This window comes from Dendrobium catenatum, unplaced genomic scaffold, assembly GCF_001605985.2.
Source record: "Dendrobium catenatum unplaced genomic scaffold, ASM160598v2 fragScaff_scaffold_655, whole genome shotgun sequence".
NCBI lineage: Eukaryota > Viridiplantae > Streptophyta > Magnoliopsida > Asparagales > Orchidaceae > Dendrobium > Dendrobium catenatum.
The window spans coordinates 1,339,030-1,356,580 of record NW_021319117.1 but is presented as its reverse complement, the minus strand read 5'-3'; the positions used below and the strand labels follow the sequence as shown (position 1 = coordinate 1,356,580).

At 31.3% G+C, this 17,551-nt stretch overlaps 1 non-coding gene across 1 annotated transcript; it reads right to left on the bottom strand.

Moving 5' to 3' along the window:
* Positions 1-15,278: 15,278 nt before the first annotated feature.
* On the bottom strand, positions 15,279-15,384 carry LOC114579824. The gene has a single exon (XR_003701006.1). It is a non-coding gene; the product is annotated as a small nucleolar RNA R71 (small nucleolar RNA).
* Between the last annotated feature and the right edge of the window lie 2,167 nt (positions 15,385-17,551).

Below are 17,551 nucleotides of genomic sequence, written 5' to 3'. Positions count from 1 at the left end.
ATTATTGGACCAAGGTTCACTTGGTGTAATAATAAGATTGGTGTGGGGCAGATTCTTGAAAGGTTGGATAGGTGTTTACTTAATTTAATGGCTATCAATTCTATCTAGGTGGTAGTGATTAGGCATATAGCTTGGGTGGCTTCGGATCTCTGTCCTATTGTGTTGAAAATTTTTGAATCGGCCATGAAAATAAAGGGGGTTCTAAAGTTTGAAGATGTGTGGATATCTTTCAAAGCGTTGGCTCATATAATTGCTAAAGTATAGAAGAAGGATTTTAGTTGAAATGATATGCAAATACTTAACAAGAAATGTAATAGAGCTTTGAAAGAATTTTTTTATTGGAGTAAGGCTAAATTAAAGGAATTCTCTAAAGAAAAAGATAGGTTGAAAATGGAATTTTTTTAGCTACAAGAGGAGGGAGCTAGTTGGGTGGTTGAATGAAGAGAAGTTTTTGTTGCTTAGATTGAAAATCGAAGAGCTGAATGCTAATCTTTTCCACCTGAATACTTGGTGGAAGAAAAGAGCCAATGTGAAATGGATTGAAGAAGGGGATTCTAATACTAAATTTTTCCATGCTTTTGCAAATGCTAGGAAAAATGGTAATTGGATTTCTCAAGTTAGGAATTCGAATGGTGTTCTTATCGAAGAGCCTAAGGAGGTGGAGGAGGTTTTTTTTTAGTTTTTTCAAAATAAATGGAAGGATAGGGTGCGTTGTTTGGAGAATTGGCCTACTCCTTGGAATGTTTTCGAAGATGAAGATAGAAGATGGCTGGATGAGGGCCTCTCCGATACTGAAATTATGCAAGAGGTTAGTAGGTTTGGTAACAACAAGGCTCTTGGATGTGATGGTATGACTTACTATTTTTTTAAGTCTTATAGAATATTATTAGAAATGACGTCTATAGAGCAGTGAAGAGATTTTTTTCTTTCTAAAAAAATGTGCAAGGAGTGGAAGGATACATTTGTTGTGCTTATTCCCAAATCCAATAATCCGGTGACTCCTAGTTTCTATCCAATTAGCCTTTGAAATTCTATTTACAAAATTGTGGCTAAAGTTTTATTGAACAGATTGCTTTTGGTAATTTCTAAGATTATCCCTGATGAACATGTATCTTTTGTAAGAGGGAGATCTATCTCAGATCATTTGTTACTAGCTCAAGAGGTGTTCAACAAAATATGGTTTTCCAATTGAAGTAATGGATTGATGGATATAAAATTAGACATGGAACAAGCCTAAGATAATATGTGTTGTACTACTCTTAATAAGATGATGTTTGTCTTCAATTTTTCGGAAAAGTATGTAAGCTTGGTGATTGAGTGTGTTTTGGAACCAAGGTTTTATATCTTGATTAATGGCGGTATTTATAGAAGGATTGTGGGGAAGAGTAAGTTCCTTCAAGGTTGTCCTCTCTCCAGTTTTTTATTTATTCTATGCTCACAACTGGTTTCTAATATTTTTGCCAACAAAGGCATGGATTTGGGTATCAAAATTTCTCCAATGGCACAAAAATTTATCATTTGCTTTATGCAAATGATGTGTTGTTATTTGTTTATGCTAAACTCAAGAGTATTAAGAAGATGAGCATTGTAAATGACTATTATAACTGGACTGGTCAAAGAATTAATCTTCAAAAATCTTTTATGATTTGTGGAAAATCAGTTGTGAGAAGAAGGAAGAAACAAATAGGAAAGTTATTGTGATTTAAGGTTGTTGAAGAGATGGAGTACTTGGGAACTAAAATTGCTCTAAGGAGGTTGAGAAAATCTGATTTCCAGATTTTATTGGATAGGTCTTTGAAGAAGTTAAATGCTTGGGGTAATAGGTACATTTCTCTTACTGGAAGACTAGTTTTGGTGAAGACTGATTTTATTAACCTTCCTTTATTCCTTATGTATCATTCTCTTGTTCCTTTGAGTATTTCAAAGGAATTTGAGAAATTATGTAGGAAATTTATTTGGAATAAATATGGTGGAAGTCATGGGCTGTACTATGTGGCTTAGGAAGTGCTATGTAAACTGAAATTCTTAGGAGGTTAGGAGGTCAGTCAACTGTATCCAGGATGGGGCTATTGAGGGTAAAGTTTGCATTTAATTTATTGGAAAATCTTTCTATTTTGTTGAACATAAATTTATTTGTTAAATACGATGAAAGATGGTGTAGAAATGAGGTTATGAAGGATGGCTCTTCATCTTGGAAGATCTTTGCTAGTGGATGGAAGGCTCTTAGTAGTTTTGTTAGATGGAATGTCATTATGGGTTTGAATATAAATGTCTTAAAATATGTATGGATCATGGACAAGAGTTTTCTTAAATGGCCTACATTTGTTGCAATCTTTGATGATAATAATACAAATCTTATCTTCTTCATTCATGAGGGAAGGTGGGATTATGACAAGTTGTTTTTTATACTTTTGAGAAGATCTTGTCTACATGATAAGTAGTATTTAGATATTTCAAAATCAGAATGGAGACTTTATGGAATTAAAGAAGAAATGGAGTGGAAGATCTATCTCAGCAATGCTGATTAAAGAGGGCTTGAAGGAATAGTAGATTGTGGATACTGTTTCATCGATTCACAAGCTAAAAATGAATGCTCGGATTAAGCTTTTTCTATGGTGAATCTATAAGAAGGATATTCCTACAATGAATTTTCTAATGAAGAAAAGGTTAGCTAATAGTAATTTGTCCCCAAGGGGATGTGGAGAGGTTGAAGATGTTGCGGATATGGATTCAAAGATTACGTTTTTGATGATAGTAAACACTCTTGTTTCTCTATGACTTCATTGCCTACTGACATTTCAGGTCCAAAAGATTAGACTGCAATTGCAACCAGCTCAAGATATGGTAGACTAGGTCTAAGTCACTTTGTACACCTTTTTTCCTTTCTTGAGTCTTTGTAGGTGTGGCTCCTGATGCTTTGTAAAGTTGCTCATACACACCTTGGAAGAATTTCTGACTATTCCCTAGAGTTTATTATTTTTGGTAACATCATCCAAGATTATATTTATATCGTCCTGGACGATCAGTTTAAAAATAGAAACCCAAATTAGAGCATCCTGATTAAGGCAGCCATCATTAAGCCGATTGTCTTGGATGATCCTTGTATCGGTTAGGACGAAAGGCTCAAATCAAAAAGAATTTGCCGCTAGATCTATTTAGAAATTTTTTTTTTTTTTGAGGTTTACCAAGACGATCCATAACATCAGCCTGGACGATGTTGATAATTATGCTTAAATTGATCTGGTATGTAAGGAAAACAATTAATAGTTATTTGCACGATCACATCGGCCGGGCCGATCGTAATATTGACCAGGATGATTTGATATCAGCCAGCTTCTATTCAGGGCAATGTTCAGGATAATTTTTCTCTAATTTGAACTAATCGTCCAGGATGATATTCTATCGGCCCGGACAATATGACTAAAAATCTTCTGATCGTCCCTAACTGACGGGCTGATTGAGCATAATTTATGCTAATCGGCTAGGCAGATATTTATATCGGCCTGGATGATAATGTCGGCAAGTTGCATTAATGAGCTTGTTTTGATCTCTCCTATTTAATTTTTGACAAGGCATTTTATAAGTGTCTTTGGCAGCCATTTTAGCATCATTATTTTGGAGGGAACTTGAAGAGAGAGCTTGAAAGGGAGAGAGGAAAGGGTGGAGTTTGAGAGAAGGAGAAGATCCTTGGAGGGGGGACTCAAGGGAGTGTGGGGGGGATTCCATACGGTTTCTCCAGCGAGCTTGCACCTTAGTACTGTCGAATTAAGGCTTGTCTTGAGGGAAGTTCACAGAAGAAGAAGATCTCTTTGGTGTCAAAAGACCCGGCTACTACACCGCACTAGGGAAGGTGGAAGTGATTTTGTAAGGGCTTCTCCGCCTAGCTATGTGGGCTAAAGGAGAAACACTTAGTTTAGTGCAATACTCAGATGTTGCCTCCGAGGAGTGGACGTAGGTCAAGGTTTGACCGAACCACTATAAATCTAGTGTGTTCTTTTCATTAATATTTTCACTTTGTGGTGAACTTTGGTTTGGTTTAAGTTTTGATTAAAAAATATTTAAAATACCAATTCACATCTCTCCTAATTAGCCTTGGGCCAGTTCATAAGGGGCCTAACATCCTTAACGAACCATCAAGTGGTATCTGAGCAGGATTCATAAAATTAAGTTTTCGAAAACTTTTGAATTTTGATCCATGTCTAATTTTTCTAATCGTAATATTACGTAAGGTTATTCAATCACCAGATCACCTTTGTTTGAAAATATTACATTTGATTATTAGAAAATTTGCATGTCTACATTTTGGCAATCAACTGATTTTCATATGTGGCATATGATTTTAACTGGTTATTCTTTACCGTCATGTGTTATTGATGGTATTAAAACTCATATTCCTTTTAATCAATGGAAAAGGGAAGAACAAATCAATGATTAATTGAATGCAAAATCATTAAACTGTTTGTTTTGTGCTTTAAATTCTAAAGACTTTATGTTAGTTTCCACTTGCACTATTGGTAAGGAAATTTGGGATAAATTACACACCATATAAGAAGGCACTAGTGAAATCAAGCAATCCAAGTTGAATTTTTTAATGCATGATTATGAACATTTTTACATGAAACCTTATGAGACGATCTTAGACATGTATACTAGATTTATTCAAATTGTTACATCATTGCATGCTTTAAGTAAAGAGTTTTCAAACCTTGAAAAAGTTAATAAAATTCTACATTCTCCACTTGATAAGTTTGATGCTAAAGTTATTGTTATTTATGAATCAAAGAATTTGAATGAGTATTCTATTGATAATTTGATTGGCTCACTCATTGCCTATGAGCAAAGTTTGGGTCAAAGATTTTTGGATGTAGGTGAAATGATAGTACTAAATGCTGAAGACATGGAGCAAAGTGGCTTAGTTGGTGACGAATGTGCTATCTTGTCAAGCAAATTAAAAAGCTCACCAAACCATAAGCCTCAACAAAAGTGTAATAAAGTTAAAAATGGTAAAAATGATAAGATTTCTTCTGACATTATTTACTTTGGATGTAGGAAACCTAGACATATGAAAAATCAGTGCCCTAATTTGAGATCTCGTCCTGAAAGAGAAAAGGATAAAGCTAAGCAAATTATAGAAAAGACAAGTAATGTAAAACAAAAAATCTTCTGGGCAAACCTAGCTTCTGAATCATCAGACCAGGAGTAAGATGTTGTTTAAATTTGTTTGAGTGTTTATTTATTTATGTTGTGTTTTTTTTTGTTATTTTCTATGATTTTGTTTATTTTCCTTCAGTTTTATTTTTCTCTCTGATCAACACACGCGTTCACTTTTCTAAAAATGAAAAACATACCTCCTATTTTTCTTGAATTCTAATGTAAGTTGCAGTTGACTTCTCTAAAAATAGTCAAAGGAAGGAAACTCATGATTTTGTCTCCCTATCTCTTTTCTTAAAAATATTATTTTATTTTTGATTCAAAATCTTCATCATATTATAAATTAGGTTTTGAAACTGGTCTTTTTCATGTCCCTAAATTTTGTTTATCGCATAGAGATCTTTTGCAAGTTGTTGAATCTACCTCATAATTTTTTTAATCACATAGTTTTGCTTTATCAATAGAATGAGTTTACTTTTATTTTAAAAAATTTCAAAAAGATAGCATATTTAATTAAAAAAAATTGCCAGTGATGTCAAATAAAAAAAGTGGCCAATGATGCCAAATTAAAAGATGCTTAATGATGCCAAATTGAGAAAGATACACAAAGTGTATCAAAAAGTAAAAGATGCGCAAAGTGTGCCAAAAAATTGATAAGAGGCATAAAATGAGCTCACAAAGAGTATGCTTACTTTTTTTGTATTACATAAATCTTAAGAAAACCCTTGATATTTTGATGCTTTATCTTGAAAATCATGGTTCTCGATTCATCAATTTTTGCATTAATCTTCTATTAGATATGTTTTATGAAAAGAGTTTTGAAAAATTAGTTTTTCTTTTTCTAATTTATTTCTTGATTTAGATATTAGATTAAAAAGTTTTTTATCCTTTAAAAGATTTTGAGCTTGATTAACAATTTCTGAATTTCTAACATTTTCTGGATTATGCGATGTCAATAATTTCCTTACTAAGTTTTGAATTAAATCAAGAGATAACTTTCCCATTTTAAGAACTTTCTTTTTCACTAGTTAAGGGATCATTTTGTTTTTTATTTGTTTATTTGTGCCCCTCTCTTTTTGATAATGTCAAAGAGGGAGATCGTATTGTTGTATTTATATCTTTTCTTTCTCTTTTAAAAAAAATAAATAAAAAATATTTTTTATTCCCCCTATTTTTAAAAGTTTTATTTTAGTAAGTGGGACATTAGGAGAAAATATTTTTATTTTTGCAAATTCAACCAGTAATATTTACCATCATAAAAAAGGGGGAGATTGTTACGGATCTAGATTCATGGATTATATTTCTAATGATAGCAAACACTCTTATTTCTCTACGACTGCATTGCCTTCTGACATTTCAGATCCAAAAGATCTGACTGCAATTGGAACCAGCTCAAGATAGGGTAGACTAGATCTAAGTCACTTTGTACACCTTTTTTCCTTTCTTGAGTCTTTGTAATTGGTGTGGCTCCTAATGCTTTGTAAACTTACTCATACACACCTTGGAAGAATTTTTGAATGTTTCTTAGAGTTTATTATTGTTGGTTATATCATTTGGGATGATATTTATATCGACCTGGACGATCGGTTCAAAAATAAAAACTTGAATTAGGGCATCCTTATTAAGGCAGCCATCATTAAGCTGAGTGGCCTGGACGATCCTTGTATCAGCCCAGATGATTTGCTCAAATCAAAAAGAATCTTCCGCCAGATCTATTTAGAAAATATTTATTTTTGGGAATCGGCCAGGACGATCCATATCATAGGGCTAGTTGATGTTGATAATTATGCATAAATTGATCTAGTAATTAAGGAAAGAAATTAATTGTGATTTTCATGATCACATCAGCCGGGGTGATTGCAGGATCAACCAGGACAATTTGACATCAGCCAGCTTCTATTTATGGCGATGTTCAGGATTATTTTCCTCTAATTTGAACTAATCGTCTAGGATGATATTCTATCAGCCTGGACGATAAGACTACAAATCTTTTGATTGTCCCTAATCGACCAGGCTGATTGAGCATAATTTATGCTGATTGGCCAGGCCGATATTTATATTGGTTTGGACGATAATGTTGGCAAGTTACATTAATAAGCTTGTTTTGAGCTCTTCTATTTAAGCTTTGACAACGCACAAGCACCGATGGTAAATTATATCTTATGTCTCAAGCTAAGATTAATCTTGATTAGGGATGCTATTTTATTCTCTTCTTCTTTTAGTTTATAATTAATTCTTAGGCTCTTCTAATCCAATGGTGATAACCTTAACAATCTTTTTAATACACTCATGGCCCATACAATCACTTTGTTAGTATGAAGGAAAATAAGAGAGAGGGTATTATACAAAAAGCATAAAGGAGAAAAAGATGGAAGTGATATCATTGGTCTAATGTAGATTAGCGAGATTTATAATATCCCAGGAATGGAGTGCTCGCCCAATGATAAGTCATGCAGTATTATACTTATACATTAATTCTTTGATCTTAGATCTATAAGAGACATAATATACCCTTAATATTAACACCTTTGACCTAACTAATGCAAGATAATGAGAGGAATTATAACATAAAAGATAGTAAGGATCCAAGTAGTCTTGACTTGAATTTACTACCATACTTTGTGTTGAAAATCTGATTTAGGGAATATAATTTTGATGATAGCAAATACTTCTATTTCTCTACGCCTACCTTGCCTACTAGTATTTCAAGTTCACAAGATCAAACTACAATTTAAACTAGCTCAAGATTAGGTAGACTAGGTCTTAGTCAGTTTGTAATATATGAAACAATATCTTTTACCTTTTCTTGAGTCCAATATAACATTGTGTGTCCTCATGCTAAGTAACCTTACACACACACACTTGGGAGAATTTTTTTGACTATTTTAGAGTTTTTTGTTTTTGCTCACATTATTCTGGATGATTGAAAAATTAGCCTGGATGATCAGTTAAAAAAAGAAACCCTAATTAGGGCATCCTGGTTAAGGCAGCCATCATTAAGTGCATCATCTTGGATGATATTCATATCGGTCAGGATGATAGGCTTAAATAAAAAAGAATCAGCCACCATATCTACTTAAGCAAATTTTTTTTTTGGACATCATCCTGGATGATACAAAGTAATTATGTCTAAATTAATCTGGTAATTAAGGAAAGAAATTAAGGTTTGATTGCTTAATCATATCATCCTTGACGATTGTAGGATCAGTCGGGATGATCAGTTCAAAAACCTTAGTTATTCCAGGATGATCAAACATCAGCCAGCTTTTATTCAGGGTGATGTTCTAGATAATTTATACTAAATAAACTAAACATCCCGGACGATCGTGAGATTAGCTTGAATGATCAAGTTATTTTTCCATCATCCAGACAACCATTCAGGGTGATGTTCTAGATGATATTCAATTATTTGTACTAATCGTATAGGACAATATCTTATTATATTTAATGATATGAATAAAAACCTTTTGATCATCCTAAATCATCCTGGCTGATTGAGCTAAATTTGTACTGATCATGTAGGATGATAAAGTCAGTTTATTGCAATTAAGAGCTATTTCAAAACTCTTCTATATAAGACCACTTGTTCTACTCAAAAGAGTATCTTTTCCTACTATTTTGACCTGAGAGAGTCAAGATGAGAGGGAGAGCAAGGGAGAGAGGAGGATCTTATGAAGTGGAATTTATGAGGGGTTTCACAAAGATTACACCAAGTAAGGATCCATCATCATCTTCTTTGGTCGTCATCCCTAGTTCCCCAGGGGTTTTAGAGAGGTGTACTTCAATATCTAATTGAGGTTCTCTGCCTACTTCAGGAGGAAGAAAAATGAGTTGGGTTCTCTGCCTACTTCTAGAGGAAGGAAAAGGTGTTTGGTTCTCTGCCTCACCGGGGTCAGTGGAAAGGAGGTTTGTAAAGTCTTCTCCGCCTTGATGTGGGGGCTAAAGGAGAGACACTATGTTGAGTGCAATACACGGAGGGCGCCTCCATGTAGTGGGCATTGGTCAAGTTGATCGAACCACTATAAATTTGTATATTCTTTATTACTATTTTTGACTTTATCTTGCACAAGAAAATTTATCTTTATAAAAAAATTTACATCCTTAGAGCCTTATGTGGACTCCATTTGAGCCACTCCAATGTAAAGAAAAGCAAGAAATATAAAAAAGTATGAATTCTAGTGCACGAATAATATAAACTCCTAAATCATCTTAAATGAATAATAAATTAGAGGCCAAAAGTGTAACTAGGTTTTGTAATGCACCCCAAGAAAAAGAAAAAGTTTAGTTGAGCTCTACCATAACTACAACTCAATCCTAAAATTATACAAAAATTATGTTGTGTATGGGGCATCAATTGATCTTTCTATATTTGGTCTTTTTCCTTCTATAAAGTCTGCACACCTGCATGGAGTTTATAACTAAAATTACATTTAAAAAGGAAAATTACATAAATTTTCTTACAAAATTGATATTTATCTTATTATATCAAGGCATTTATAGGTATATCGAGGTGGATCGGGCTGCTAAGGATAGCTTTATATTTTTGGAAGGGACAATTCATATAGACCTTTAGACCCATGTCCATTAACTTGTGAGGTACATGGCATTGTCACGATGCATATAAGGACCAAGGCCAGCTTAGAAGACGTATACTTATAAATTGAGGTACTCTAGCCTATATACCTCACATATATTAAAGGAGAGGGTACAAAGATAGAAACAAATCTGACATAGGTTAAAGCACTAAGATATGATTTGTAGTTCACTTGTTTTTTCTAATATATTTATAAGTTCTGTGTTGAGGGGCATTTAATTTGAGTATGAAAAATAGTATTTTTAGTGTTTTACTTAATTATTTATTTTTAATATTTTTAGTATTTTATTATTTATTTTAGCTTTATCTTAATTAGTATAAACTTTTATACATTATTATTTTAGGAGTTCTTAAGAATTTAATTCATATATTTTTTACTTTTATTTAATTTTTTAATTGTGTTTTAAAGTTCTAGTTCAATATAGATGTTAAATTAATTTGGGTTGAAAATAAGTTATTGATCAAAATATGTGATGGTTTTATGAATTTACAAAAAAAAAAATTATTTTTTTAATTTTTATTGGATTCTTATGATTTTCACTATCAATCAATACAATGTGATGTCATAACATGTGAGAGGCCCAAGTCCTCTTAATGACATGTAGCCCTGGAGGCCAAGGTAGTTCATCCCATAAACTTCATTGACGGAGTTTGTTACTGATTTGTTGATTTGATTTTTTTTAGCTTGAATGGTTAATTTAGGTTGATTATTTTGTTAATTATCAATTCATCATTACTTCTTTATGTTAAATGATAACTTCCTTTATTTACACCAAGGCCATGAAGTTTATTTTACCCTCTTTAAGGCTAACATAATATCCTCATAGGCTTAGGTAACCTAGCAATTATTCTCTGATTTATGTTTGACTTAGCTTATTGATTTAAATTTATTTAATTAGTTGGTTGGATATTTATTAGGAAATTATTTAAGTTAAGTGGTGATTGTCACTGTTTGTATTAGGGATGAAAGATTTATTTCACTTTCCTTGGGGATAACTTAATAGCCACATAAGCCTGAGTTATCCAATAATCACCTTATTATTTAAAAGATTCTATTTATTATTTCATTAAATTTTTTATTTTTGATTAGTATTTTTGTTTATATTTTATTGATTTAGGATTGATTAAGAGTTCATTAATTATATTCCATTAGTTATTTAGTAAATTTTATTCTTAGTAATTCCTCTTTTATTATCATTTGTAGCTAAAGAACTTCAAATAAAAGTTTTATACTAGGTTTGAATAATAGAACTAACTCCCTATCACTTAAAACTAGACATTCAACATAAAAGTAATTTAAAGACTAATCTAACATACTAGAGATCATATTTTATTTCTTTATTTTAATATTTTTAACGTGATTATGGAAATAATATTTTAGGATTAAAATCATTAGAGTTGTGATTTTTAAAGTTTTTTAGGCATTATTTAAACCGTAAGAAAACTTCCTAGTGAGGCCCACTTTATGTGAGAAAATAATTAGACATTGAGGTAAAATTCACTATAGTTATGAAGAAAAATAATACATCTCAAACCCTCCTCTCAATCACTATCTAATTCAAATGTCAATACATAAATGTATGTGCTTGTACGTATAATTTTTTTATGTGATGTTTAATTAACCATATAATCTATATAAAGTTAAGTTACATGAGTGTATATAGGAACCATTTACAACATGTATGTCTTTCAAGCATGTTACATAAAACATTTGAGGACAAGGAATGAATCATACAAGTTAATAATATTTGGAATGAAATACTATTAATCAATGAATATATTTCTTTAATTTATTCAAGGGGCATCACATGAGTAACATGAGCTTATACTTTTTTTTTTTTGAAAGAAATAACAATGATCAATACGAAGAAGAATTTAAAGTGAAGAAGGATAGAAGAGGTTAAGGAAATTAGAAGAGGAAAAGGGAGAATAAATTAGAAGAAGAAAATGGGAGAAGGAATAAATGGAGGAAATGGTGGAGGATAGGAATTGGAACAAGGAAGAGATGGAGGAGAAGAATAATAAGTTGAAGAAGGGTAGAAAGAATAAAATTAGAGTATAAGAAAATTGGAAGGTAGAAGAAGAAAATTAGAAAATGGGAGAAGAATAAATGAAAGAACAAGAAGGGAAAGAAAGAAATGGAGAGGAAGGGAAAGAAATACATAAGAGAAATAAAAAAAAAAAGAAGAAGGGAAAGAAGAATGGTTAGAAAAAGGGAAAGGTAGAAGAAAACCTACATGAAATTGGGGAAGATAAAGGTTAATGAATGGCCACATGCATCGCTCCTTTCTAAATTTCCTGAGTGATGAAAGAAGAGGAGGGGTGCTTTGATTCAATATACCCAACAATCATGATAGATAAAAGATTGAGAGAGGATTTTAATTAATTCCAATAGTTAAATGGAATAGAGAAGAGGGACGGTGCTTAGGGTGTTCATCAAGGTTCATTCGAGTAAGAGATAATGGGAGAGTGGGACCTTGACATTCATTATCTAGTTTGTTGAGATTGATAGATGAAGAGGGGAGAATGACTTTATGTTGATGTTCAACTGGGTTGGTACAAATGAGATACTAAGGGGAGAGATGAAGAGAGCATTCTTTCTTCCATATGAGGCCACCCCAGCTTTTGTTATCCCAAATGAAATTTGCTCTTGATCTACTAAAGATGATCACATGCATGTGCCCAATATAGGGGTTCAAATTATGAATTTTATTAGAAACTTTAATTGCATTTCCATATTTAGGGAAGGATTTAATTTGATTGGAAAGACAATAGGAATTATCTTATAATTAATTTGGGTTAATTATGTTTGTAACTGAGCCAGAAAGACAATAGGAAAAATCAAAACAATTTCATTTGATTTGGGTTCATTTTATTAAAATTAATTTAAGTTAATGAATTTGAACATAAATTGATGCAGATTTGAATTAAATTAGGCTCGATGAGGAAAAATGAGGCTGATCATGCTTGCTTTAGGGGAAAACGTGTGAAAAATGAGGAAAATAAATGAACCTCAAATAGGTGTGGTGAATGATAAGTGAGCCACTTGTGGTGGCATTAACCACCCTAAATCCAAGAAGATATTACTCAGCAATCCAAAGATGAATGCCACTTCTTACCCAACCATAGGTACATATTGGAAAAGTGGGGACAGAGACATAATCGATTATCACTCAATTATCCAACAATCACCTAATCTTGTTATAATCACCCAATCATACCTAAATGGTGGGAGAAAAGGTAGAAATGAGCCCAACATCTACTTGATTATATAAAAATAACTAATGAGTGTAAAAATGTTATTTTTATATGTTCAATTTTCAATTAAATTATTTTGTTTTAGTTATGTTTGTGCAGAAAAAATTATAGGAAATGTCAAAAAAAATTCTAGAATGGTTTAACGCCACAGAGTCGGACACTACACCATCATTGTGCCATCATTGACATCGATAGAGCACCAAATATGGATATGGTGGAGCTCAATCTTTGTTTTTTATTGTCATATCATTAAAGGAGTCAGCGTTGCAAAGCTCAATCTCTGTCAATACAACACCACAGTGCTAATTTCTAATGCTTCAAAGATAAGTGGAGTGCCACTTGGATGCCGCAAAACTGAACCTTTAGAAGTGTTGTAGTGCTATAGTTGTAACCATTCGGGATAGGATATGCTAGCAAATCGATTAGTCTATTTTCTAAACAGCGGGACCATGTCAACAGGTGTCATAGCTATGGAAATCCTTCAATGTTGTGGTGTTAGTTCATTTTTTTATGCACCATGATATAAGTGTCTCTAGCACTGCAATGCCCTAATCTATTTTCAATATTTTTTATTACAAGTCTTTTTGTAACGTTAGTAAGAGAGTTCAATCACTTAATTAATATCAATTTTTATAGTGCTTCTCTATGATTTTCTTAGGATTGATAAATAGCTGAAGTTAAGGAGAACTAGATCCACTTCATAAGAGTGTTTGGTTAATATTTGTGGAAGCAATTCTATAAGTTTAAGAAGTGGTGTAAAGGAGATCATTAAACCCATCCAATGATTTCTTTTATTCTGTGTATTCTTTTTTTTGTGTAATTAATGAAAATGAGTTTACTTCACTTATTCGTAATGTCTAACTAAATTATTAGTTTTGCATTGATGGTGTAAATAGAATATAGAGTACTAATAAAATCTCTTCATTAAAAATTTAATGATGTTTCAATATACCCGATCTTATTTTAATGATATAGTTGTAATATGTGTGTAAATAACAAGTGCAATGTGGAGCTTAAGAATAGTAAAGTAGGCATAACCAGATATATTAGATTGGTGTGATGCAACATAGGCAGAGTGCTTTACATATACCAAATTTTGAAAAATGAATTCTAACAAGCATATTTTAACATTAAATACTTTACTTACTCTTCTAATATTTTCACTGGGTGATAATCTATGAGAGTTTACAGTGGTATTGAGGTTGGAAGGGTTTAATCTGTCATTTTTGTCTTCATGCTTGACTAAGTGGTCAATGTTGTATACTCTAAATAACATCAATATAAATGAGGGTCTTTGGGATATATATTAGTTATATATTTTATCAATCCAAAACATTTTATCAAAATATTATTTCATTTAATTTTTTATTTTAAACATACTCATTGAATCTCTACCAAAACTTATTATTATTACGTAGGATAATTATTGTAATTGTAGTAAGATGTACTAGTGTTTGTAAGTAAACATTTTTCCTCATGGAATTGACACTCTACTCTATCACTATATTAGATGATTCAGCACTTATACTTATGTAAATTATATGGGGTTTTTATAATTTTTATAATTAAAAAAATTTAAGCATTATTTTTTCATTAATAAACACTTAAATTATTTTTCATAACTCTATAGGTTACTCCATCGCCCCCAGTAAGTATTTGGCACTACTGCAATGGAATATTTTATTTTATTTACAATTTTACTATATAATAGAATCAATTGCATAATTAGTCATACTATATTCTTTTATCTTTTATTTTATTTTACTTATTTCACAGTTGTGGTTGCATGTTTAGAAGCCATAGAGGGAATCATTGATAAATTTTTATTCAAGAATTAAGAGAATCCTTTCTAAAATTAGAACCACTAAGTAGATTTTAAAAATGGCTAACCCTATCAATACTTACATTATTCTAGACCTCTTAAAGATTTGGCAAGTCCTATAGAAGGTGGAATTCATCAGAGCATAAATAGACCAACTTTCAAAGCTAATAATTTTATATTAATACATTCATTTGTTAGGATAATGTAAAATTCTCAATTTTGGGGAACTCCAATTGAAGATCCTAACAAATATTTAGCATTTTTTAAAAAAATTTGTGTAATATTTAAGTGCAATGGTATTAGTGATGATGCCATTAGACTTAGATTTCTCCATTTTCTCTAAGGGACTAAGCATAAATGTGGTTAAAATCATTACCCCTAGACACTATTATATCATGGAATGAGTTGGGTCACAAATTTCTACATAATTATTTACCACCATTTGAAATGGCCAGACTTATAAATATATTACTTAATTTACTTTTATTAATGGAGAATTTATTTATGAGAGTTGGAAAAGATTCAAGGAGATGCTTAGAAAGTGCCCTCACCATTCCTTACTTCATCAGTAGATAATTCAAACTTAATTTTTATTTCAGTTGGAGGTTCATTGATTTGAAAGCCTCTTGAGGATGCTTATGAATTATTTGTGGAAATGATAAAAAATAATTTCTAGTGGATTGTTGGTATGGCGAATCCTAAGAGAGTGACATAAGTCTATAAAATGATTCTTTATCCATTTTGACTATTTAAGTTATTACTATCTCTATGAAATTGGATAAATTAAATATTAATATTATTTTTAAGAGATATGTAGTGACGCAACACTACCCCATAGAATTTGAACAAAGATATCATGATAAGAATAGGAGGGAAACCATGGAAAATATTACTTTCCTATTAGAAATCCAAATGAATAACCAATTTAATGCTCTTAAAAAATTTGAAGATCAAATAGTTCTACAAGCTAGGATTACTCTGTTTAAAAACATGGTATAACAATGACATAAAATCTATCTTAGAAGTGGGAAAGGGTTAGGAGATGCTTATAAACAAAAATTCCAACCATATAATAAAGTTGATATAAATGAATAACAAGAAAACATGACCACTTCCCTATAACCTGAACCTGTTAAAGGCCTAAAAAGTTTACAAAGTTTTTTTTGAGAGACCCTGCCCCCCTTTCCTTGAGAGGTAGATAAAAAAAAATCTTATCATACTATTCTTAAAGTTCTTAGAAGGGTTTAAAAAATTAACCATTAATATCTCATTCTCTGAAGCTTTAGAAAAAATGCCCACTTATGCTAAATTCATGTAGGTTATTTTGAATAAGAAAAAGAAGATTTTTTTATTATGAAATAGTGATATTAACTGAAGAATGTAGTGCCATTTTATAAAAGAAAATTCTTGAAGAACCTAAGGATATCAAGAGTTTTGCCATTCCTTTAACTATTAGAAATAAATTATATGGGAGAGCTTTATTTGACTTAGGATATACGATTAAGTTCATATCTCTATTTATCTTTAAGAGGTTAGATATAAGAGAGATTTAATATGCATTTGTTACTCTTCAATTGGCTGATATATCTTTTACTTTACCAAAAGGAGTAAGAAAGGATGTTCTAATCAAGGTTGATAAGTTCATTTTCCCTATTTATTTTATTATTTTAGAAATGGAAGAAGATAAAGATATACCTCACATTTTAGGAAGACATTTATTAGCAACAAGGAAAGTTATGGTTGATGCTTAAAAGGAAAATTAACTATGAGAGTTCAAGACTAGGAGGTGACAATTGATGTACTAAAATTTATAATATCCCCTAAGGAAAGGAATGAAGATTTCTTTAGGGTGGATTTGTAGTATGTATTAGTAGAAGATATTGCAAGAAATTTGTTGTAAGGAGATGTGATTGTGGAAGAAGAGGATGAGCAAGAACTAAATACATCTAATGGGCATATAAAAATATAGTTTAGAGAAGAAAGTTGGATCAAAGGACATTTTGAATTATTAGAAACTTCTTCTTTAAACCAAACTTTGAAACCATCTATTGAAGAAGCCCCAACTTTAGAAATTAAATATTTACCTTGACATCTTTTGCATGCATATTAGGATAAAAATTCAATTGTTCCTATAATCATTTTTCCAAATATAGAATAATATTAAGAGATTGAATTGATTAAGGTGTTAAGTAACTATAAAAAGCTTTTGGGTGTACTATTGCTTACATTAAATGAATTAATCCTTCAATTTGTATGCATTGAACCATAATGGAAGAAAATTTTATACCTAAACCTGATCCTCAAAGAAGACTTAATCCATCCATAAAAGATGATAAAAAGGTGATTCTTAAATGGTTAGATGATTGGAATATCTAACAAATTTCTGATAGTTCTTTGGTTAATCACATTCATCGTGTTCTTAAGAAGGGAGGATTGATTATTATATCCAATGAACAAAATGAATTGATACCCAATATAACGGTCAAAGGTAAGATGATTTGTATTGACTGTTATTTGGAACTAAATAAAGGAACCAGAAAGGATCATTTTCTTTTTCTATTTCTTGATCAAATTCTTGATAGGATGGTAGGGCATCTATTTTACTATATTTTAGATGGATATTCTAATTATCATAAAATTCTTATTATATATGAGGATAAAGATAAGACTACTTTCACCATTCTTTATAGAAGTTTTACATTTAGGAGAATGTCTTCTAGTTTATG